Source organism: Salvelinus fontinalis, chromosome 21 (assembly GCF_029448725.1).
Source record: "Salvelinus fontinalis isolate EN_2023a chromosome 21, ASM2944872v1, whole genome shotgun sequence".
Lineage (NCBI taxonomy): Eukaryota > Metazoa > Chordata > Actinopteri > Salmoniformes > Salmonidae > Salvelinus > Salvelinus fontinalis.
In genome coordinates, this window is record NC_074685.1 from 14,549,893 (window position 1) to 14,575,504 (window position 25,612).

Genomic DNA, 25,612 nt, shown 5'->3' on the forward strand with positions numbered 1-25,612 from the left:
CAGTAGTTCCAAAACATCCGGTGATTTTGCAGAGAGCCACATCAATTTACAGAATTAGTCATCATAAATGTTGATGAAAATACAAGTGTCATACATGGAATTTTAGATCCACTTCTCCTTACTGCAACCGCTGTGTCAGATTTCAAAAAAACTTTACGGAAAAAGAAAACCATGCAATAATCTGAGTACGGCGCTCAGACAACAAATCAACCCAAAGAGATATCCGCCATGTTGGAGTCAGAAATAGCATTATAAATATTCACTTACCTTTTGATGATCTTCATCAGAATGCACTCCCAGGAATCCCAGTTCCACAATAAATGTTTGTTTTGTTCGATAATGTCCATCATTTATGTCCAAATTCCTCCTTGTTGTTTGCGCGTTCAGTACACAATCTAAACTCACGATGCGCAGGCAGGTCCAGGCAAAAGTTCAGACGAAAAGTCATATTACAGTCCATAGAAACATGTCAATCGAAATATAGAATCAATCTTTAGGATGTTTTCAACATAAATCTTCAATAATGTTCCAACCGGAGAATTCCTTTGTCTTCAGAAATGCAATGGAACTCAAGCTAACTCTCACACGAACGTGCATGGTCAGCGCATGGTCAGCTCATGGCAGACCTTACTCAATCCCCTTTCATTCGCCCCCACTTCACAGTAGAAGCATCAAACAAGGTTCTAAAGACTGTTGACATCTAGTGGAAGCCTTAGGAAGTGCAACATGACCCCATTTCCACTGTATCTTGGATAAGCAAATAGTTGAAAAACTAAAAACCTCAGATTTCCCACTTCCTGGTTGGATTTCTTCTCAGGTTTTTGCCTGCCATATGAGTTCTGTTATAGTCACAGACATAATTCAAGCTGTTTTAGAAACTTCAGAGTGTTTTCTATCAAAATCCACTAATAATATGCATATCCTAGCATCTGGGCCTGAGTAGCAGACAGTTTACTCTGGGCACGCTTTTCATCCGGACGTGAAAATACTTCCCCCTACCCCAAAGAAGTTAAACCTTCTGCTCAGACTCCTTAGGTTGGGTGGAAAATACCATAACATTTTGTCTGAGAGCCAAAACTGACAGAGCTCCTGGCTGGTTAACCAGTGGTCTCTCTGGAGATGCTGTGGTTTTATGATTTAAGCAGGTTGTTCACTTGGTGTGTATGTGTGCATGTATGTGTTTGTGTGTTATTCTCTATTATGCATAATCTCTGTTCCCTCTACAGATCCTGAATAGAAGACGTGTGTAACCAGGCCTGAATGGGACCGTTTGTCTCGGACTCTTCTTCAAGAATCCACACAAAAGGTTAGTACATTCAGTATAAACAGCATGGTCAAAAATATACAGAACAGTAGATGTGAAAGAATTCTGAATCTGATTCCGATTCCAAAATAGATGTAATGACCTCATGGAGAACTTCATTGTTACAAGTGTAGAGAGGAGAAGGCAGGAGGTAGTTGCAGGTTTAGAACTACTGAGTTTATTAAAGCACTATATATATATATATATATATATATATATATATATATATATATATATATATATATATAGTACAGTGCAAAAGGTTTAGGCAGGTGTGAAAAAATGCTGTAAAGTAAGAATGCTTTCAAAAATAGACATGTTAATAGATTATATTTATCAATTAACTAAATGCAAAGTGAGTGAACAGAAGAAAAATCTACATAAAATCCATATTTTGTGTGTCCACCCTTTGCCTTCTTAACAGCATCCATTCTTCTAGGTACACTTGCACAAAGTCAGGGATTTTGTTGGCATATATTCAGGTGGATGATTAAACAATTATACCAAACAGGTGCTAATAATCATCAATTCAATATGTAGGTTGAAACACAATCATTAACTGAAACAGAAACAGCTGTGTAGGAGGAATAAAACTGGGTGAGGAACAGCCAAACTGTTAAAAATCTCTCTAGGGTAGCACCTGGCCAACATCCGGTGAAATGGCAGAGCGCCAAATTCAAAATACAGAAATACTCAAAATAAACATTCATAAAATATACAAGTGTTATACATCGGTTTAAAGATTAACTTCTTGTTAATCCAGCCGTTGTGTCAGATTTCAAAAAGGCTTTACGGCAAAAGCATACCATGCAATTATCTGAGGACAGCGCCCCGCTTACAAAAGCATACAAACATTTTCCAGACAAGTAGATTAATCACGAAAGTCAGAAATAGCAATAAAATTAATCACTTACCTTTGATGATCTTCATAAGGTTGCACTCACAACACTCTATGTTACACAATAAATGTTTGTTTTGTTCGATAAAGTCCCTCTTTATATCCAAAACACTCAGTTTTGTTGGCGTGTTTTGTTCAGTAATCCAATGGCTCAAAGGCAGTCACAGCAGGCAGACGAATAGATCCAAATAGTACAGGTAAAGTTCATCGAAACATGTCAAACGATGTTTTTTATTAATTCTCATGTTGTCTATTGTCTTTATAATCAATAATATTTCAACCAGACAATAGCGTATTCAATACAAAGAAAAAAGAACGGAGGACGCGCTCCCGGTTGTGCGCGCAAAAAGCTCAGGTTCATTCGACCGACCACTCAGATAATGTTGTCATTCTTACTCATTTTTTAGAATAAAAGCCTGAAACATTGTCTAAAGACTGTTGACATCTAGTGGAAGCCATAGGAACTGCAACCTAGGTCCCATACATTTATATGGTGGATAGGCTTTCAATGGAAAAACACAAGAATGACACTTCCTGGATGGATTTTCCTCAGGTTTTCGCCTGCCATATCAGTTCTGTTATACTCACCGCCTCTGTGGTCTGCATGGCCGTAGGGAGACCAGGCAGAAGAATCAAACGACAGGCTTTGGAAAACTGGTCCACAACGACCAGGATGGTGGTGTGACCATCCGAGGGGGGGGAGGTCTGTGACAAAGTCCATGGAGAGATGGGACCAGGATCATTGTGGAACCGGCAGTGGGTGGAGTTTGCCATAGGGGAGGTGTCTCGGTGTATTGCTCTGTGCGCAGGTGGAGCAGGAGGAGACCCAGATGTCCCAGGCCAAGGTGGCCCACCAGTACTTAGCGGAGAGACAGTCGATAGTACGGGCTATACCCGGCTGCCCCAACACAGGTGCTGTGTGTGCCCAGGCGAGGAGACAGTCCCGCACATCAGAGGGAACGTAGGTACGCCCCTCGGGACAGTGGGCAGGTGAGGGCTCCTGTCGCAGGGCTCGACAGATGTCCGCGTCCACATTCCACACGACAGGAGCAACAGTGCAGGACAGGGGAATAATGGGTTTTCACTTTCTCCCTCCAATCCTCTGTGTCATGCACCCGGGACAACGTATCGACCTTGACGTTCTTAGATCCCGTCTGGTAGGAGAGGGTAAAGTCAAACCTGGCGAAGAATAGGGCCCAACTGGCCTGACGCAGGTTCAGTCTCTTCGCTGCTCGAATCTACTCTAGGTTCCGGTGGTCCGATCAAACAAGGAATTGTGCTGCCATGTTTTCAGCGCCTTCTTGACGGCCAGCAACTCACGATCCCCCATGTCCCGCTCCTTGGAGGACAGCTTCGTGAGTAGAAGGCGCATGGATGGAGTTTAGGCGGCAATCCAGTGCGTTGGGAGAGAACAGGCCCTACTCCAACCTCGGAGGCGTCCACCTCCACGATGAAGGGCAGAGACGGGTCAGGATGAGCCAGAACAAGCGTAAAACGTTCCTTGAGTGCACGAAAGGCTTTGTTGGCCTCCCCAGGAGGGAGGTGAGAAACCCCACTGTGCTGAAACCCCTAATGATGCGCCTGAAATAGTTGGCAAAACCTAGGAAGCACTGTACCACCTTTATGTTGGATGGAACAGGCCACGACCGTACTGCACTGACCCTCTGCTCTTCCATCTCCACTCCCGCCGTGGATATCCGATAGCCCAGGAAGGAGACTGCCTGCTGGAAGAAAAGGCACTTCTCCGCCTTGGCGTACAGGTGATGCCCTATCAGCCTCTCCAAAATGGACCTGACATGAGAGACATGTTGCTCGCGTGTAGTGGAGTACATCAGGATGTCGTATATGTACACCACTACACAGCGACCCAACATGTCTCTAAACACCTTGTTAATAAAGGATTGAAACCCATAGGGTGCTTTTGTCAAGCCATAGGGCATTATCCTGTATCCATAGTGCCCGGTGCTGGTGCGGTCTTCCATTCATCCTCCTCTCTGATGCACACCAGGTTGTAGGCACTGTGTAAATCCAATTTGGTAAACTACTGAGCACCGTGCATCTGTTCGATCACAGTGGGTATGAGAGGCAGGGGATAACTGAATTTAACATTTGCCTTAATCAGTGTCCGGTAATTCATACAGGGGCGGACACCTGCGTCCTTCTTCTTCACAAAAAAATATCTGGAGGAGGCCAGAGAGGTGGACGGACGGACGGAGGAATCCTTGGGCCAATGCCTCCTGAACGTAGACCTCCATGGCTTCGGTCTCTGCATGCGAGAGAGGGTAGATGTGCCCCGCGGGAGGGTAGAACCAGGCAGTAGGTCGATAGTGCAATCCCATGGGCGATGAGGGGGAAGGGACGTGGCATGAGTCTTCGAAAAAGCCACATGTAGGTCCCGGTATTCCTCCGGGATAGGGATGTGAGTGGCCTGGTATGGACTTTCCACGGAGGTGGCACAGATAGACAGAGAGACACTTACCCTGACACTCCTGAGACCAACCCAACAACCTCTCTGTCCACGGTGTCCTGGGGTTATGCAACTGTAACCAGGGGAAGCCTAAAACTACGGGGTTTGCAGGAGAGTCTAAGATGAGGAAAGTGATGCATTCATGGTGGCTGTGAGCAACTGTGAGCGAAATGGGAATCGAGGTCTGGCACACCAGTCCTGTTCCTAGGGGACGGTTGTCTAGGCCATGGACTGGGATAGGGGGTTGTAAAGGGACTAGAGAAATGTGTAATGATAAGGCCACTGACCTGTCTAGGAAATTGCCTGCATAACCTGAGTCCACTAGGGCAGGTCTCAGTGGGGGTCCAGGATAGTCCGGGAAGGTGACAGGAAGGAGGACGGGCTGGGTGGATAGAGAGGAGCAAGGCATGTCCACGCCTACCTGTGAAGGTGCAGGAGCGCTCCTCAGCCTGTCGCTTCCTCGTCTGATTCTCCTTCTGGGACAGGTGTCCCAGGGGTAGTCTGACTCCCCGCAATAGGAGCAGAGACCCTTTTGACGGCGGTGTTGACGTTCCTCTTGGGGAAGGTGCGTCGTGCCCACCTCCATGGGCTCAGTCTCGCTGGAGGTTTCTGGGAGAGACCCGAATGGGCGACGATAGGCACGCAGGAAATTATCCAGGCGGATAGCCATGGCGATGAGCTGGTCCAGCGTGAGGTCTGGACGTCCGCCTGTAGTCCATTCCGGAAAACAGGGCCTGGTTGTTCCAGCCTGTGGACACAGCCACCGTCTGGAAATCCAGAGCGTACTCAGACGCTGTCCTGGACCCCTGGCGTAGACGGAGGAGATGCTATCCTCCCTCTCGGCCCTCTGTAGGTTAGTCGAAAACGGCACGAGTTGGGTGAAGCGCTCATAGGACTGCACTTCTGGTCCTCCCCTCTCCCAGATGGCGTGCGCCCACTCCAGAGCCCAGCCTGTCAGCACCGAGATCACCAAGGCCACCTTGTCCCTCTCGGAGGCCGTCTCGGCATGACGGGCAAGGTGGAGGTCACACTGCAGGAGAAACCCCCTACAGTGAGCTGGGGTCCCGTCTAACCTCTCCAGAAGGGGCAGGTGAATGTTTCTGATCTGACCGGGTGATGTAGATGGTGGTGGGGTGGCTGGAACGACCGCGGGGAGCTGGGAAGCTGATGGTGTAGCCTGCAGCTGGCGTACGGTCCCGAGCACCTCCTCCTTGGCTAACCCGAGGTGCTCCAGGCACGAGTCGTGGTGGAGCTTCACTCCTATAGCGGAGAGGTCGGAATGTCCTGCTGCTTCCTGTTCTCTAGGGTCGGTCATTGTGTCACAAGTGTAGAGAGGAGTATGCAAGAGGCAGTCCCAGGTTTAGAACTATTGAGTTTATTAAAGCACTATATATATAAAAGCGGGACGAAACCCAAAGTGCAAAATAATAAACTACTCAGGAAATAGTAGGAGAGATTCCTCTCAGGAAAATGTGTGACATTCATTCTAAAACTTAACATACATATCTTGCATAACCTGCCACATGCTGCTTTTCCATTGTATTTAGAACAAATCAGATTAGGAGAAATAATAATACCTGTTGCATAATAATACCTGACTGTGTAGCTAACCTTGTCCTCTCAAACAAAGAGAGTCATAGTTTCCTGTCTATGTTGGTATTGTATTGGGTTCCTGCCACCTGTCTTGACCTGGTGCAATGACAGTCTTGTCCCCAAGGTCCTATTGTCCCACTGTAAGCAGGTGTCAGCTGATATGACCCACTGGATTTTGAAACCAAGTTGTCTGCCACAAGACTGTGTTAGCCTCTGAGCTAAACCTGAGGAGGCATTAGTTTGGGGGTCTTCAGGTCTCAGGTAAGCTTACTCACCATGTAAGCGTTACATATGCTAGGGGCTCATAACCCCAGTACTCAGGCCAAAACTAGTTTAATTCAGGGTAAACAGTTTACGCCCCTTTTTTTTATTTTGCTCAAGCATTTACACAACTATGCCGAAAAATGCATTGAAAGTATAGGAAACTTTACTTTATTCACTGTGAATGGCGATCAGCGTTTACCCACCTATTTTTTACCACTACATCACTGGCCAAAACATATTGTAGCCTAATGTACTCCAGCCGTTGGGGAGTATATAAGTTCATGGGCTGTTTTCATTGTCCCCCCCCCCCCTGACATGAAGGATCAGTCCAGTCTATTTATTAAGTGGAACTGTCAGGATTGGGGGGGGGGATGTTTTTCCAATATGGAGGGAAAACTATGGTGTAAGTGATACTGCTCTGGCCTGCATGGCTGGACCACCTGGGTAGGTCATCTATAAAGGGGGAAAACCTCTGAAACAATAAGCACAATAATCACCGTTGACTGTCACTGGCCTGGGCAGAGAGGACAGAGGAGAGAAGAGGATAGGGAGGTTTCAGAGGGTGTCAGGGGTTCACTTCCTGTTATCTGGAGCCTGTTTTGGTGCTGACTTCCTATCTCTCTGCGTACAGGATCAGAGATACAGCCTGTAGGTTTCTATAGGGGAGGAATGTTATCACTCAGGTTCAAAAGGCTGTTATCTTTTTAGTCTTAGTTATTATCTGGGCGATTTTTTGCGGTGACATCAATGTGGGTTCTTCAGTGGTTCACCCCAGGAGCACCACAGAAACAGTATTTATGTATTTGGTGTGTGTGTGTGTGTGCACGTGCATGTTTTTATGTACCTTGGCATCTTTCACAGAGGTAGTTGTTTATATGAGCACCTCTCACTGGTGGATCACTCATGTGTACAGTAGGAGAGGAGTAGGTGGAGGGCCTCAGTGGCGTGGCGCAGCGTGGCGCAGGTAGAGTGGCGCAGCGGTCTAAGGCACCGCAATGCTTGAGGCGTCACTACAGACCCTTATGTGCAGTATTAGAGGACTGGGTAGAAGTTGATCCTCATGTGCAGTATTAGAGGACTGGGTAGAAGTTGATCCTCATGTGCAGTATTAGAGGACTGGGTAGAAGTTGATCCTCATGTGCAGTATTAGAGGACTGGGTAGAAGTTGATCCTCATGTGCAGTATTAGAGAACTGAGTAGAAGTTGATCCTCATGAGCAGTATTAGAGAACTGGGTAGAAGTTGATCCTCATGTGCAGTATTAGAGAACTGGGTAGAAGTTGATCCTCATGTGCAGTATTAGAGGACTGAGTAGAAGTTGATCCTCATGTGCAGTATTAGAGAACTGGGTAGAAGTTGATCCTCATGTGCAGTATTAGAGGACTGGGTAGAAGTTGATCCTCATGTGCAGTATTAGAGGACTGGGTAGAAGTTGATCCTCATGTGCAGTATTAGAGGACTGGGTAGAAGTTGATCCTCATGTGCAGTATTAGAGGACTGGGTAGAAGTTGATCCTCATGTGCAGTATTAGAGGACTGGGTAGAAGTTGATCCTCATGTGCAGTATTAGAGGACTGGGTAGAAGTTGATCCTCATGTGCAGTATTAGAGGTCACAATGTAGAGGACTTTTTTTTTTTTTTTTTTTTATTTAACCTTTATTTAACCAGGTAGGCTAGTTGAGAACAAGTTCTCATTTACAATTGTGACCTGGCCAAGATAAAGCATAGCAGTGCGACACAAACAACAACACAGAGTTACACATGGAATAAACAAACATACAGTCAATAACACAATAGATGAAAGTCTATATACAGTATGTGCAAATGAGGTAAGATAAGGGAGGTAAGGCAATAAATAGGCTGGGATACTGGGAAGCAAAGGAGCAAGATAAATAAATAAATACAGTATGGGGATGAGGGAGTTGGATGGGCTATTTACAGATGGGCTATGTACAGGTGCAGTGATCTGTGAGCTGCTCTGACATCTGGTGCTTAAAGCTAGTGAGGGAGATATGAGTCTCCAGCTTCAGTGATTTTTGCAGTTCGTTCCAGTCACTGGCATCAGAGAACTGGAAGGAAAGGCGGCCAAACGAGGAATTGGCTTTGGGTGGGTGCTGCTATGGTGACCAGCGAGCTGACATAAGGCGGGGCTTTACCTAGCAAAGACTTGTAGATGACCTGGAGCCAGTGTGTTTGGCGACGAATATGAAGTGAGGGCCAGCCAACGAGAGCATACAGGTCGCAGTGGTGGGTAGTATATGGGGCTTTGGTGACAAAATGAATGGCACTGTGATAGACTGCATCCAATTTGTTGAGTAGAGTGTTGGAGGCTATTTTGTAAATGACATATCGCCGAAGTCGAGGATCGGTAGGATAGTCAGTTTTACGAGGGTATGTTTGGCAGCATGAGTGAAGGATGCTTTGTTGCGAAATAGGAAGCCGATTCTAGATGTCATTTTGGATTGGAGATGCTTGATGTGAATCTGGAAGGAGAGTTACAGTCTAACCAGACACCTAGGTATTTGTAGTTGTCCACATATTCTAAGTCAGAACCGTCCAGAGTAGTGATGCTTTGGTGTAGTGTAACATGGATGGGACAGGTGGGTGTGTGTGCGTGTGTCAGACACTAGAATGAGAGCAGTAGAGGTATTCGCCCGAGGGTGTGACTATAACACTATTCTCTTTGTCTCCAGGTGAAAACCCTGTCACATCTAAGTTACCCCCGAAACCAGCCAGACAATACCTACACACGTCCACATCTTTCACTTTCTCACCTTCTCTTTCTCTCCTCAGTTCCACTTTTCTTTCTACCTCCCTCCTCATCTTTCTACATCTTTACCCCCCCCCCCCCCCTTCTTAATGTGTTTAGCTGTGAGCGGGAAGGGTTGCTGGGATCAGAGGTGATATCACTTGATACTCTAGGAAAGCTGAGATTCTTAGCCAGTGTACTCCCCCATACCTCTGCAGACAAGGGAGTGCTTACTGTTGATTGGAACAGAGTATAAGGTTTTCCTGGGAGAACACACACGCACAGTCCCAGGTCCGACCTGAGGGCCATTGGTGTAAAGCATCCAGCCAGGTTTCCAGCTAGCAGGAAGTCCATAGTGTTCTGTACTGGGGAGCTCAGTGGGAGAGTTGGTTACCCTCAGGCCAGTTTGTTTGGATTAAACTGCTGTCACCCCCTGGTCAGGACACAACCCCTCCAGAACAATATTAATCTACCCTGACTCCCTGTAGGGAAAACAGGCCTTCACAGAGGGTTTGGACTTTCCTTTCCCCATTCCATTCTGCGTTCATGTAAAGGGCTAAGGTGGGGCTGGAAATGGTTAAGTATAATGGGAACAGTGTTAAGGCCTACAGAGCCTGTTGGTCAGTGGGAAATGGGGTTTTAAGACCTTACCGAAAAGCAGTGTTTTGGTTGTCAGTGTCTGGGTGTTGAATAGTTTCCTGATCTCTCCTGGTCTTTGTGAGAGCTGCTGTATACTGTGGAGGATATCTGGGTTTGTTTGGTTGCTTTTCTCCACTTCTTTAGTGTGTGTGTGTGTTTTCATGCATGTGTCTGTGTGTGTGTGTGTGTGTGTGTGTGTGTGTGTGTGTGTGTGTGTGTGTGTGTGTGTGTGTGTGTGTGTGTGTGTGTGTGTGTGTGTGTGTGTGTGTGTGTGTGTCCTATAATCCTCTCCAATGAAAATCAGTATCACCTTTATTCACCAAGTATATTTACACATACTCAGAATTTTATGTAACCCTCTCACAAGGCTTGAATTTGACTCTCACGATATTACCTTACTTAGAATATCTGAACAGCATGGGACATTAGGTGAGAAGGACATCTCCAATAAGAATCCCTATTGTAAACTCGCTAGGGTGATGACAACTAGAGGATTCACTTCAGATAGAATGATTATGGATTTTTGTTATTATATAAGGATATGCTTTCCCATGCATTAAATGAAACAGTAAATGACTCCACCAATGCAGCAGACATAAGGTTCAAGATGTATATTATCACATTTTCAATGTACCAAATCAAAAGAAATTAAAATTATTAACCCCAATGATTTTTTACAACCCATATCCAAATTACTTGCAAACTTGCTTAAACCCATTGGCGGGCATTGGAGAAAAAAAAAAAAAAGGTGACGACACACATAAAGTCTTGAAGCACCCCATCGTTGTGGTTCACTACTCGTAGATATTTCCTCAGCGCCGTGCAGGTGTCCACACAAGATCCCTAGCAAGCACAGCTATCAATGCAGACAGTACTCCTTAGCAGCAACAGATATAACCATGGATACGTGAACTCGTTAATCTTCCACAAGCAATTCTCTCCAGGTCTCGCACAATGCTAGGCTAACCTCGAGCTGTCAAATACCTCCACGATGCGGCGGTAACTTCAGTCTCTACTAAGTCTTTCTTAGCAAAAATAATAACTCTTATAAAATCAAATCAGTATTTCCCTTCAAAACTCGGTAGATATGGGTTTTGTTTTATTTTTATCGTCTTCTTTTATCATTTTCCTTCACCAACTCTGATAATGTCTCTCCATCTCTCTTTCAACGTCTCTTTTCCCAGGCCTCCAGTTAACCAGGTCAACTCTCCCATTGGCCACAGCTTAACAAAGCTACCTTATTGGTCAAAACTTAAACTTAAAAGTAAACCAACCTATTCACTTGCACATTAAATAAATATTTCTTCAAAATAGATACATTAACAACATTACAAATCAGGAGCAATTCGATCACCTTTTAAATCTAATACCAATTAATTATAACAAATAAACTCTATACTTGGTTTTAGCAAGGGTATTACATTTACTTGGTGATATGTTGCTGCTAGTTATAGGCAACATGTAGAGACAGAATACAGACAGAGGAGTTTAAACAAAGTTTACATACATTATAAACAACTAGGTAGAGTGAGCATAGAGCTATAAGAGAATGAGCAGATATACAATATACAGTGGGTATACGGTTGATATACATTTAACATTTAACATTAACATTTTAGTCATTTAGCAGACGCTCTTATCCAGAGCGACTTACAATAGAGTGCATACATTTTATTACATTTACATACTGAGACAAGGATATCCCTACCGGCCAAACCCTCCCCAACCCGGACGATGCTATGCCAATTGTGCGTCGCCCCACGGACCTCCCGGTTGCAGCCGGCTGCGACAGAGCCTGGGCGTGAACCCAGAGACTCTGGTGGCGCAGCTAGTACTGCGATGCAGTGGGTATACGGTTGATATACAGCGGGTATATGGTTGATATACAGTGGATTTACAGTATCAGTATGAATATCTAAATGCAGAGAGATGAACAGAGTGCAATGCAGTTTAGTGCAGTTATTTTGTGTACAGTTCAGAGAAGGCTTGATGCGGTGTGCAGCATAGAGTGCATAGTCCTTTAGTCTCTGTGGGCCAGATGGCTGGTTGGTGAGGACCACAGCCCGGGGGAAGAAACTTTTCAGGTAGCGGGAGGTTTTGGTCATGAGTGAATTTCTGGAGTTGGGGACCGGGTGGGAGGGGTCGGCGATGATCTTTCCTGCACGCTTCCTTACCCTGGAGTTGTGCAGGACCTCGATGGAAGGAAGATGGCAGCTGATTACCCTTTCTGCAGACCATTGCACTTTACCCTTGCAGCAGGCAGACTCAGACCCAAACCAGACTATGATAGAGGAGGTGAGGATGGACTCAACGATTGATGTGTAAAACCAGATCAGGATTGACTGGGAGATGTTGAGTTTTTTCACCTGCCACAAGTAGTCCATCCGCTGGTGTGCCTCCTTGGTGACCTCTGTGATGTTGTCTTCCAACTTGAGGTTGTGGGACATGATGGTCCACAGGAATTTGAAGGATTCAGCCGTGCTAACAGTTGAGCCATTAATCTCCAGGGGTAGAGATAGTGGGAGGAGTCTTCTGAAGTCAACCACCATCTCCATGGTTTTGTCTGTGTTGAGTTCCAGGTTATTGCGACTGCACCAGGCCACCAGCCGCTCGACCTCTCCACGGTACATTGACTCATCGTCGTCGGTGATCAGACAGACCAGAGTGGTGTCATCTGCAAACTTGAGTAGTTTGTCAGATGCGATGCTGGAGGTGCAGTCACTGGTGTAGAGTGAGTGAGTAGAGGTGAGAGCATGCATCCTTGCAGCTGAGGGATAAAGAGTCTGAAAGGTGTTTTCCCAGCTTCATGTGTTGCATCCTGTTGGTCAGGAAGTCAGGGATCCACTGACAGATGGAGCTGGACACGTTCAGCTGGGAGAGTTTGTCTTGTAGCAGTCCTGGGATGATGGTATTGAACACAGAGCGAAAGTCCACAAACAATATTTATTTAGGTTATCAAGGTGGCAACGTAGTGTAAGTAAGCCCGTGTTTACAGCGTCGCCCCCTCCATCGAGACAGTATCCCTGCACATTGTAAATATGGTACTGGAACTGACCCTGTATATAGTGTACTTTATCATGCTCTTATTTCTAGATCTTGTGTGTTTTTGTTCTACCTTGTTATTTTTAATATTACATTGTTATTGATTACTGCATTGTTGGGGTTAGAGCTTGCAGGAAAAGCATTTCACTGTACTTATGCATGTGACATTAAAACTTGAAACTTGCTGGTTGGCCACACACTTTGACAATGCCAGACTCTGATATGTCAGATGGTTTTTGTTTTCCAACAGACTCTTAACCTCCGGGGCGCTGGGCTCGACAGGCTGGCAGTGTTACTGTCAATATAAGACGACACACACACACCCGGACCACCCTCCAAGTCTCTTTCCTATACTAGGCTTGAGTATTGAGGCCCGGCACTTTTACCCTCATAGAATTCAAACACATATACACACGAGGAAGGAAAGAGGGGGAGGATGAGAAAAGGAAAGGTGTTGAGACCTCTGTGACGGGTGGATCCCACCGCTGCCGTCAGCTGAGAAAACACCTGGGAGAGTTGAGCTCCCCATCGCTTTCTCTCCCTCTTTCCTCCTCTCTTTCCTCTGTTTCCCACGGTCTGAAGCAGTACAGAGACTCCGTCATCTTCAACACAGCACTGTGCTTACGACACTTCAGACCTTAGTACATTAACAGATACACCCATGACACTGTATCTGCTCCTAACAGTGCTAGACAGTCATTACACTCAGCCCAGGACACCTAACTATCTTTGGGGCTAATGGAGTTGCCGACTGCTGAAGTTGAAGTATTGCTTTTGCCTGTTTATTGTGAGTGCAGTAGTTTTCAATTCCAACAGGAATGAGAGGCCTATTAGGCCTGCTGAAGACAAGGAACCTAAGAGGTGCTGAATGGATAGACAGATGGATAGATGGATGGTTTATTTTTCAGGGGAAGTTTGTTTTGTCCTTCCGATGGCTTTTCAAGGCTGTCGTTATGTAATGCTGGAATGTCTACTAGTGAAGGAATCATTCAGGTAGTCCTAAGCTTTATTACAGACGTCTTCTACATAAGCTCCTCTCGCTGTCCCTTCTTCATGACTGAAAGACCTTTCCAGATATTTACTGTTCTAGGCCTTTTTCTATCAGTGTTGCACTATGGGGGATTTGGACTGAAATCCTCATCCATGAAATCATGAAATAAGATCCCTGCAGACTGGGCTGTAGGTTATATGATACATTAAACTCAGTGGACACGCCTATCCCCAGAGCAGGGTTTCCATTAGCTGATAATAGCCGGCTTTTGGCCATTCAAAAAAAAGAAAAAAAAAAGTGAGAAATATAATTAGCACCGGCCAATTGACCGGGAGAAGAAAATAAATCCCATGTGAAATAATGGTTTTTGGCCTATTCATTGATGAAAATACCAGTTGATGGGAATACATTTAACTGGTCATGCTTATTGGTCTATGGGTTCATTCGCATAATTGAGTGGAATTAAATTGGCGTGTGTGTATATTTGTTATGTAGCTTATCTTATTTATCACACGCGCACAGCATACAGATACAAAGCCTTTGAGCAGGAAATATGTCAGACAGCACTTTTATAAGCCCAATCATTGCGCAACAATTCTAAATTAAATAAAAAATCTTTTTTTGCCATGATTAAAAAGAGCTACTATTTTTATTTCTCAACTGGTAATTGAAGGATGCTTCCCATTCACTATTCAAATGCACAGGCAACAGAAGGAAGGCTTCATCAGCGTGTCACACACTGCTTTGCAATGAGCTGGAGGCAGTGTGCGTTGTGAAAACATAGCTACTTAATTGTTTGAAACCTGAAAGTTTTAGAAAATATTGAGGCATGTTTTACCTTGCTTTAAAATAGCCTACGCAAAATCCTACCATATCTGTGGAAGCAATTTTTCTATTATTTCATATGCCATTGAAACCAGTAGCCTATTTCTCTCATGTTCTATTGGTTTTCAACTTTATTTCATTGTCTGCTAGCCAAATGCACAGTCGCACATAGCCTATTGCCTTGTGTGCATTGCTGCGCAAATAATGTTAAAAAATAATAGTTTTGTAATATTTTAAGCTTAACGTTCTGATCTATCGCTTTTTGACATCTTTTTTATGTATTCCAGGTCTACTGGTTGTATGAATTTGGGATCTATTGTCCCACAACTGTCCCAGAGTCTGTCTGGGCTATTTCTTTCTCGACAAGCTGACCAATAGAATTGGTAAAGTTATCTACTATGTGGGAGAGTAGATTGACATAGGCTCATAGGCGGTGCCTCCATATGGCTATGGGAAGCTAAGCTTTCCCTAAGTAAATTGAATTAAATTGACAAAATGATATACCCTAATTAGCCTGCTCCTGTCTATACAGAAATAAATACAACCATTTAAAATAGGCTACTAAAGCATGATTTGGCCACAGAGGATCATTAGCTTTTAATTTGTTTTAAATCGCATTGCCTGCGGTCGCAAATACCAAATAGAGGATTGTTGAGTTACGACTGTCAGTGAAAAGTAGAGAGGCCCAGCCAGGAATATCGCAATATTTAAAAATAAATTGTGGGAAAACATTGTTTGAAAAGCAAATGGCTTTGACAATGAAAAGACTCTAATCTGTCTTTTAGTTATCAACATTCTCAGCTTAATTGAGCGAACAATAGTAGGCATATAGCCCATCTTATTACCACCAGTGGAAAGCATCAGCAATATCCCCGGTGAGTGCACACTGCACATATTCACCATTTATTATTGTTGGGTCAGTGCTACTTAAAAGTTTGTTTTTGGACAGTAATTTCCTCCTCCAGTTTAGATGGACGTCACATTATATTGGTGTCTCCCCTTATTATTATTGGTGTCTCCCACCTATTATATGGACAAAGGCGTTTTTATTGATATTTCTGTCACTATCAGCAGAGTAGGCTATCCTGTAATTTTTCGTATTAAAAAAGATTCTGCTGTCTCCAGTCATATAAAGTGTAGTAGAAATGCATGAAATGTGTTTTTCCAACCAAAGAAAGAAGAAACCTATCTGATATAGCCCATAGTCCAGGCCTCTATCCATGCATTGAACAGTCTTTTTGGCGAATAGGGATTGAGTTATATTATTAGCCTAAATATGACTATCCAATCTACTCACATTAGGAATAGTAGACTATCTTACATAAGTCTGAAAATGTGATGATGCATGGAATGCTTTATTATTAAGATGCATTTTTATGGTGAAAATTAGCTTCCCCAAACTTGAAACTGACACGCCGCCTATGCATAGGCTAGAGATATTCCTTTATGTTACTCATCTTGTTGGCTGAGGAAAAGTACATATGGACAGTAAGTGCGCGGTAAGGACACACGTCGTTGCATCCTCGCATGTTCTGTTAAGATGAATTCCCATCATCTAAATGGGATTTCTGTCATTCTGAGCACCGTAACCCTTATCAGGTTATACACTAAATGCATATGGGTCCGCAAATTTCTCAAATGTCCGGTAAATTAAAAAGCTGCTGGTCAAATGTCCGGCGCCACATTTTCATAACGGAAACCCTGCCCCAGAGCATCTTTAACGTGTGTGTGTGTGTGTGTGTGTGTGTGTGTGTGTGTGTGTGTGTGTGTGTGTGTGTGTGTGTGTGTGTGTGTGTGTGTGTGTGTGTGTGTGTGTGTGTGTGTGCATATGCATGCACATCTTTACCATATTACTCCTCCATCTGTGTGTAGACTCAGATATGCAGGCGTGGCCTTGGAATGGCCAGATGGCTATTTGCTCTCTCCCAAGAGTATGATCCAAGTGTGTGTGTGTGCATGTGTGTGTAATCGTCGAGGTCTGGTTGCATGTAGAGGATGCCAGTGGATCCATTTATCATTGTACAGTATATTTGGCTACTTTGGGCCCCAATAGTCCTCAACTGCTAACATACAGTACTGTATACTACCCTGTATACTATCCTGTATTGGCTGCTTCGTTTGGAGATATTTACACTCAGTCCAGACCTCAGTGTTGTGGCCCCCCAGGACTACCAGTGTAATAGAATAGTCTGAGTAGAGTGGGTTGTCATTAGTATTACTTTTCCTGACTGGAAACTCCATAGACTCCATATCAGAGTCTTTCCATCTTCTTTCCATCTGCCCATCTTTCCAGATTCTTTCCGTGTGTCTGTCCATCAGTTTCCACTGGGATTTTATGGGGGGGGGGGGCTCTGGATAACCTCATTATGCTGGCTGGAGATACACATGCATGCACATACACTCACACACACGCACATACTCACACACACTCACACATATACACACACACACACACACACACACACACACACACACACACACACACACACACACACACACACACACACAGGCACTACACTGATCTAAAACACATGTGGACGGGTATAAACTGCATGGAGTCATATGTGAAGCACGTCTGGAGATCTGGCGTGTCGGGGGGTCCAAGGAGAGGGTTGGGAAATCCTGGTCTACATTGACTGCTTCCTTTCTTTGTCTCACTATATTGCTATATAGTTATTCCAGGGCGCAAGGTCAGCTAACTGCATTGATCTGGTTAGCCTGTTGTCTAGCAACCTGTTTTCTCTTTTTTCTTCATCTTTCCTAAGAGCTCATCCCTTCTCTCCTGGTCTGCTTAGATCTATGTGATACTATTGATTGGTCTGTGACAAATGACCCACCCTCTGTGTGTGTGTGTGTGTGTGCGTGCGTGCGTGCAATTGACATTTTAGAATGAGCTCTTTTCTGCTGAGATCAGCAATAAAAGCAGATCATCATCAGTGTGCTACTTTAGACTGAGACCATGCAGCATTGGCCTTTAAAACAGACCTTTCACCTTTCTAACACACACACAGTAGATAGAGGTCTGTAGTATTTATAGAGGCAGGGTAAAAGAGGAGTCTATATTGGGCTGGAGATGAAAGCAGATGGATTATAGTAGCAGACATTGTGAACTGTTCTGTGGCTCTGCTATCTCAAGTGGATCAATGCATGGTTTCCCTATCACCCTTCTCTGCTCCACTCTGAAAGAAGCTCTTATCTATCTTTTTTTCATGTGTTGGTGAAAAACAATCTCCAGAAGCTTCAGGTGGATCAGAAGAAACCTAACCTGACCTAACCCCAACTTTAGGAAGGACACCCCTATTAAACTGGCCAATAGGAAAGGCTTTGGTCGTGTGTGTGGGTTCTCATATGGATCTAATTTCTTCCACTGTGACAGAAAACAGAGTAGCTTTCACTTTAATGTCCACCCATTGGAGCATTAGGCTGGCTGAATGGGGACTCCCATCACCAACACACAAAACTTTGTCAGTCCATCCACCCTTCAGTCCGGACACCCGTCTGCCTGTGAGTCAGTCAGTCCGGGCTGTCATTCAGTCTGTTTCTCTGGCCGAGTTATGTTACTGGAGGCCATAAGGTGATGTAACCTGGGATTGTCCAGGGCCGTATACTTCTTATTAGCGGCAGCAGCTTGGCTAGCATTCTGTGCATGTGTACGAGAGAGAGAGCAGGCAGGACACACACACACACACACACACAAACACACACACACAGAGGGTGGCCCTGTGCAGCTGGCTGCAGCATTTGTTATTTTAACCCAGATTCTGGGCTGAGCTATGGTCACCATGTGCACCCTCTCAGGGGTGTGGCCTCGTCATCTGTCTGGCAAATCACTGCCGGCTGTGAGTCCAGGGGGAGGGGTTAGGGGAAGAGCTACAGACTGGGGTCTCAGTGAGAGTTAGTTAGCGGTTGGGTGTGTGGAGTCCAGTGGTAGAACCACCAAGACATACAGCAGAGCTGCACTGAAGGAGGAGAATATGGCAAACAGGTTGGATCATATTGTTTCTCTTTGGTTTTGCGTTAGTTGTGCTACTCTTTCATGACAGAATATAACAATATGACTTGTTGTAAGGTTTACATTGATTAATTTAGCAAGTGAGAGTGCTCAATGCTCACATTTACCTCATAGTGTTTAGAAGACAGTTTCAAGTATTACTTTCCCTGATTGGAAATATTTCCCAGGCCTAACAAAGGGGGTGACTAACGCTAGAGGATGTAGATATTATGTTCCTCATATTAATCATAATGTAACTCCAGTGTTGAGCAGGTTACTCAGTAGCCCTGGGAAATGATGGCACTCTCACTGTGGAAATGTTGAGCACTACAAACATTTGTCACACAGCACTGACACAACTTCAATTGTTAAGAGTCATATTATACCTAATACCGGACGACAAGGCTGTGTGTGTGTTTACTGATCTTGTGTTTACTCTTCATTATCCTGACTGATGACTCAGTCATACACTAAGTTGTTTTCCAGTTGGTCTGTGGAAGTAGGCCATGGGAATGTTATTGTGTTATATGTTCATGCTTTATGTGTTTGAAGAGGCAACATGTGAAGAGTTTCAATCCAAAACGCTATATATGTATTTTCAGAAATGTGCTTTTATTGTTTTAACAAATTATGAAAGAGATTGGTGTATTTTTTCACTATCTAATCGTGACATGGGGTTGTTCAACGACAGACATGTACAGTATTTGTTTAACATCTATCACTTGATGGTTTCATTTCAGGGAGAAAAATAATCATGTTTTTTTGCTAAATGCTGCAGTATATCCACCTCTCTCAGAGAAATAAGTAGTACTGCTAGATTTTACACAGTGAAATGTGACAAATAACTAAAAAAATTTATCAAGATATGTACAAGTGATACATTTGTGACATCGATATTATAATTTTTGTATGATAATTCAATATAGTAATATGAGATCTGTATGTAAAACATTTACTTTTTACATTTGACTCATTTAGCAGATGCTCATATTGTAACGATCGTCGTAATCCAGAGGCGAGAAGGATCAGACCAATATGCAGAGTGGTTAGTGTTCATATTTAATGAAAATAGACTGAACACTTAACATACAAAACAACAAACGTGACAAACCGCAAACAGTCCCGTGTGGTACTAACACAGACACGCGATACAAACACCCACAGCAACCACGTGAATCACAGGCTGCCTAAGTATGATTCTCAATCAGGGACAACGATTGACAGCTGTCTCTGATTGAGAATCATACCCGGCCGAACACAAACATCCCAACTTAGAAGAAACACATCGACAACCCACCCCAACTCACGCCCTGACCAACTAAAATAATACAAGAGAAAGGAAAAACAGGTCAGGAACGTGACACATATCCAGAGCAACTTACGGTAAGTGCATTCATCTTAAAATAGCTAGGTAAAACAACCACATATTACAGTCAGATGTACAGGATATGAACATTCCATTCCAGCTAAACAATGGATGTATAGCATTTCACAAAAAAACATTTTAATTCACAGCTAAAATCTATGAATATAAAATCTGAGAACAGTAATATTTTACACACACACATGAAGGTACCAATAAGCAATCATTTCTGATGATATAGCGTTTTGGAATTAAACTCTGCATATGTTTCTGAAGTTGCTTTGCAATAAATAGGATAGCAACTGAAAGTAGTTTTCAGGACAGGTTTCAAAAGTAAAGACTTTGAAAGTTAGTTAGGGGAACGTCTAGAAACGTCCATACTTTTGTTCCCCTGCCTGCCCTGAGTGGATGGACGAATGACTTTATTTGGTTCTTCTTAATGAAAACCTGATGTGTAGATCTAACTGTACAGTATAGGCATTCCTCCATAGCCTCAGTGTATATGGGTGTTTGACCTACAGTTGCCCCCAGTGAGTGAGAGAGAGAGAGGAAGAGAGAGATTGAGAGACCACCATGTACCACCCGCCACTAACCACCTCGTCTCCGACGTTTACCGTAGCCGTTGTATTTCCATAGATATATTTCCATATTTCCTGTCAATGTTAGTGTGCTGAGGGACCTGCTGTTGAGACTGCACATCACTGTGTGACTCAGACATATTTGTGTACTTTGTAGTGCAGATGAAGTGTTTGTGAACTAATGGGGGTGGTAATGTGTACACACACTCGCACACAGACACACCCTAGGGTTTTTAAGTCTATGGTCACTGGTTCACTCTTATTAGTGTGTGTGTGTGTGTGTGTGTGTGTGTGTGTGTGTGTAATAGACATCATAAATCCAGTCATAGCCTAACACGTTTATGGTCTGGTTTGCTGTGCTTCACAGAGTGCTGGGAAAGTTCTGCTCATGGTAACAAACCACTTGAAGCTCTGCCTGTTTAGTGGTCTGTCTGGTCTATCTCTAGGGGGAATATTGAAGTAGGCCATGTCCTAATATTACCTCAGAACAAAGTAGACACAATCTTATCATACACTAGCAAATTTATTGACTGTAAGCTAGTTTTACCTTAGTTACAGATTCTCCCCTTGACCAGTCTTTTTCTCTCCACCCCCCCCCCCCCCACCCTGCAATCAGGCACCCCTGCCTGTTGGGGTCAAAGGCCAAGTGGCCTAAACTTCAAAATGGTCAGTTGACCCGGCTCTGTGTTCCTTCCTCCAGCTGCTTTAGATTGTTTCAGCTTTCTAAGTGTTTTCGAACAACGTGTGTGTGTCAATGAGGACTTAGTCTCTGCAACTGACCAGAACGTGTCCCAGTGTGTGACTCTGAGCCAGAGCCTTTCCTCTAGTGGTGTTTGAACTGGAGTCTGTGAAATATCACTGGTGTCAGAAAACATCTACAAGGATCTACAGAACATCATGGGTGGGTGGGACTCCCAAAGTTGAAGAAGTTACTTGAAAAGTTGTTCTGCATCAAGACAGTGACTGAGCCATACGCTTGGCTGTTCTTCAACTGACATCTGTGTGTGTGTGCTTAGTTAATACAGATATTTGTGTTTCATAAAAGTTATTCTGATCCTATCCTACACCACAGGGATGGCTGTCTGCGCCTGTTTTTATGACCTCACTCGACTTGGACACACACCACACAATACACAAACACACATTCACACACACACTCGCTAGCCGCCCACAGATCTGGGTCATTCTGTCTGTCTGGTGGAAGGATAAAGAGGGGGAAAGAGGGAAAAAAGAGGGAAAAGAGAGGGAAAGAGGGGAAAGAGGGAAAAGAGAGGGAAAGAGAGGAGAGGGGAAAGAGAGGGAAAGAGAGGAGAGGGGAAAGAGAGGGAAACGAGGAGAGGGAAAGAAATGAGGGAGGAAAGCTGGGGTTTGTTGATATTTCAACAGGATAAGAGAGGTCAAGGTTTCAGTAATGCTGTCACTGTATCATCTCCCAATCACACACACATAATTAATTACACACACACATACACACACACTGATCCCTACTAGAAGGGAGTGTGACCTCATAGCAGAGTCGACTTTAACTATTATCCCTCTCCATGGTGACCGGGTGCCAAGTGACAGGAACGACCCCCAGGAGGTTCAGATCTTTGGCGGCACAGATCACCACTGGCCCCCTACTCTGCTCCAGGCTGCTCCAGGCGCTCCTCGCTCCTCGCCCAGCTCCCCAGACTGGAAGACTGGCCCCATGTCCCTCTAGCCTAGACTTTCCCATACCACCCCTCCCTCCCAACCAGACTCCACACACTGTCCAGGCTTAGGGATTCCCATGAGCTGGGAAGGGAGGGAGAATAGGAGAAAGGGAGGGTGGTGGTTCAGAGAATAAATGGAAAAAATGGTGTGTGTGTGTGCCCATCTCTCCAGTCACAATGATCCACAATACCAGACACAGTTTTACTATTCACCGCTGTGCTCATGAGTCTGAACTCATGACTGGAAATGTTAGATGGAAAACGCAACACTAGTTAAAGTGAGCCTGCTGAGAAGATGGAACCTGTGTTTCAGCACACTCAGGACTGTGTTTCAGCACACTCAGGACTGTGTTTCAGCACACTCAGGACTGTGTTTCAGCACACTCAGGACTGTGTTTCAGCACACTCAGGACTGTGTTTCAGCACACTCAGGACTGTGTTTCAGCACACTCAGGACTGTGTTTCAGCACACTCAGGACTGTGTTTGTGCACACTCAGGACTGTGTTTGTGCACACTCAGGACTGTGTTTGTGCACACTCAGGACTGTGTTTGTGCACACTCAGGACTGTGTTTGTGCACACTCAGGACTGTGTTTGTGCACACTCAGGACTGTGTTTGTGCACACTCAGGACTGTGTTTGTGCACACTCAGGACTGTGTTTGTGCACACTCAGGACTGTGTTTGTGCACACTCAGGACTGTGTTTGTGCACACTCAGGACTGTGTTTGTGCACACTCAGGACTGTGTTTGTGCACACTCAGGACTGTGTTTGTGCACACTCAGGACTGTGTTTGTGCACACTCAGGACTGTGTTTGTGCACACTCAGGACTGTGTTTGTGCACACTCAGGACTGTGTTTGTGCACACTCAGGACTGTGTTTGTGCACACTCAGGACTGTGTTTGTGCACACTCAGGACTGTGTTTGTGCACACTCAGGACTGTGTTTGTGCACACTCAGGACTGTGTTTGTGCACACTCAGGACTGTGTTTGTGCACACTCAGGACTGTGTTTGTGCACACTCAGGACTGTGTTTGTGCACACTCAGGACTGTGTTTCCGACTCCAAGATACAGGATCCAGATAGATAATTTTAATACAGAAGGTTTTTACGTCCCTCTAGGTATGTGTGATAGAAAGAGCGAGATAGGGAGATGGAGAGAGAGAGATGGCGAGAGGGATAGAGAGAGGGAGGGAATGGTAGAAACATTCCTGTAGACCCAGATACTTCCTTCAGATCTAGAGGCCCACAGAGACCTCAGCCTGACCTGAGAATGAAGTCATCAACAAGTGACTGCCTAGTCGATGATCTCATCAGCTGTCGCCTGGTTATGCTGTTTAATACAGCTTGTGGTTTAAAACCTAGCAGCTTTTACATTGCAGTAATTTACTGCTGCATTAATGTTCTGTAGCAAGAGCTCCTTGCCTTGCTATGTTTTATTACATTAATGCCGTGGTTCACATGGACTGTTAAGCTGCCTTGTAGAGCGTCTTTGTGCCAAGTTATCAATTACATTAAATGTGTTTTCAGGTAAACTGAGGGTTAGATAAAGAAGACAAATGTTTGTGAAAGGCCTTTTGAAGTAAAGCCCTTGGGATTGGGTATATGATTTCCTCCTGTAGCTAAAATCTTTTATGAACGATGTTCTTGCCATGGGTTATCTCTCCGAGCCCTGACATTTTACAGTATTTATTGTTTATTAGTTTAGAAGGCCATGTGAAACCAAGCCCTGAGGGTCAGCTTTCTGTATTGTCTAGAGATAGTGTGTGGGGTAGCCGAGTTGTGAAATGATGTCATGGGTTGTTATCCCACAGCTTTCTAGAGATAGTGAATGGTGTGTTGTTAGATGGAGACAACCTACTGATGGTCTGACTATCTATTCAACTCTCCAGCAAGCGTCAGTGAGATGACAGTGTTGTTGTGAGATGGACGTGGTTACCTCTCCCCCAGTACTGATGGTGTTAATGACATGTTCATGTCACTGGGGTTATCTATCTTTAGGAGGTATGTGACCGTAGTGTTCGTGAAATCGCTGTGATGTGATGGTGACACTGGGGTTCTGTGAGTTCTGTAGTGGTGGTGTTTATGAAATGGCCGTGTCAGCAGGGTTATCTCAGCCTGGCTGACCCTAGGTCAGTTATGTGTTAGCTCTGTGGTGGTTGGACAGCCAGGCTGCTATCAGCCCTACATCAGTGGCGTGGGCTGTTTCATCTGAGATTGTTTGTTTTTCCCTCTGTCTGTGTCTATTTGTCAAAGGATCCCTCATTCCCTCTTTCCACATCTCTCTCCTCTCTTCCCTTCAACTCTCCTTCTCCTCTCCACATCTCACCCAGCTTCCCCTGGGACCGACACTACACAGACACCAGTGTGGACCCAGAGTAACTCCTCACACACAGATGCATGCACGCTCCTACACACACACAAACACACACACACACAGTACACACACACACACCCCTGAGAAGGGGAAAGGGGAGGAGCTGACCCTGTCAGTCAGGGAGCTCTGCAGGGGAAACCAAAACAGAGAGCAGAGGAGTCAGGCTCCTCCAGGCTGGCTGACCAGGCCTGCCCTTTCTCTCTCTCTCCCTCCTCCTCCATCCTCCTCTCTTCCTCTCCAGGCCTGGCTTTATGTAAACATGACAAGAGGTTGTTGGTTCGTTTTAGACAAACCCTCCCTCTGTCTGCAGCCCTGTTGTCATAAGGCTCTCCCTGTCTATATGTTTCATCCACCATTACTCCCATTCACCATGGCTGTGCTATGCCACTTACTGTTAGTGTATGGTTGGTTATTTTAAACTGCTGTGTTGGTCAATGACCAAGTTTCTTTGCTGATTACAGTTAAATGTTGCCTGAGTTGGGAGGGGGGAAACACTGCTTCTGAAACATTTGATTCCAACACTGCTAATCCGTCTTTCGGATGGGACGTTAAACGGGTGTCCTGACTCTCTGTGGTCACTAAAGATTCCATGGCACTTATTGTAAGAGTAGGGGTGTTAACCACGGTATCCTGGCTAAATTACCAATCTGGCCATCACACCATCATGGCCACCTAATCATCCTTAGCTTCCAATTGGCTCATTCATCCCCCTTCCTCTCCCCTGTAACTATTCCCTAGGTCATTGCTGTAAATGAGAATGTGTTCTCAGTCAACTTACCAGGTAAAATAAGAGTTAAATAAAAATAAATACATCATGTAACTGAGCGTTCTACCATGGTC

General features: G+C 44.7%; 1 protein-coding gene across 7 annotated transcripts in view; it reads left to right on the top strand.

The window, feature by feature from the left end:
• The window catches only part of LOC129818246 (LHFPL tetraspan subfamily member 2a protein-like), a 76,855-nt gene that overhangs the window by 40,969 nt on the left and 10,274 nt on the right, over positions 1-25,612 (top strand). For 4 of the 7 annotated variants that reach the window (XM_055873997.1, XM_055873998.1, XM_055873996.1 and 1 more), the window contains one exon: positions 1,227-1,306. The exons of 1 other annotated variant lie outside the window; for it this stretch is intronic. The gene's annotated coding sequence lies outside the window, so the exon portion shown is untranslated. Of the gene's footprint in view, positions 1-1,226; positions 1,307-18,665; positions 18,755-18,778; positions 20,144-25,612 lie in introns of those variants that run through there. 2 more of the 7 variants (XM_055873999.1, XM_055874000.1) reach the window with 2 other exon arrangements.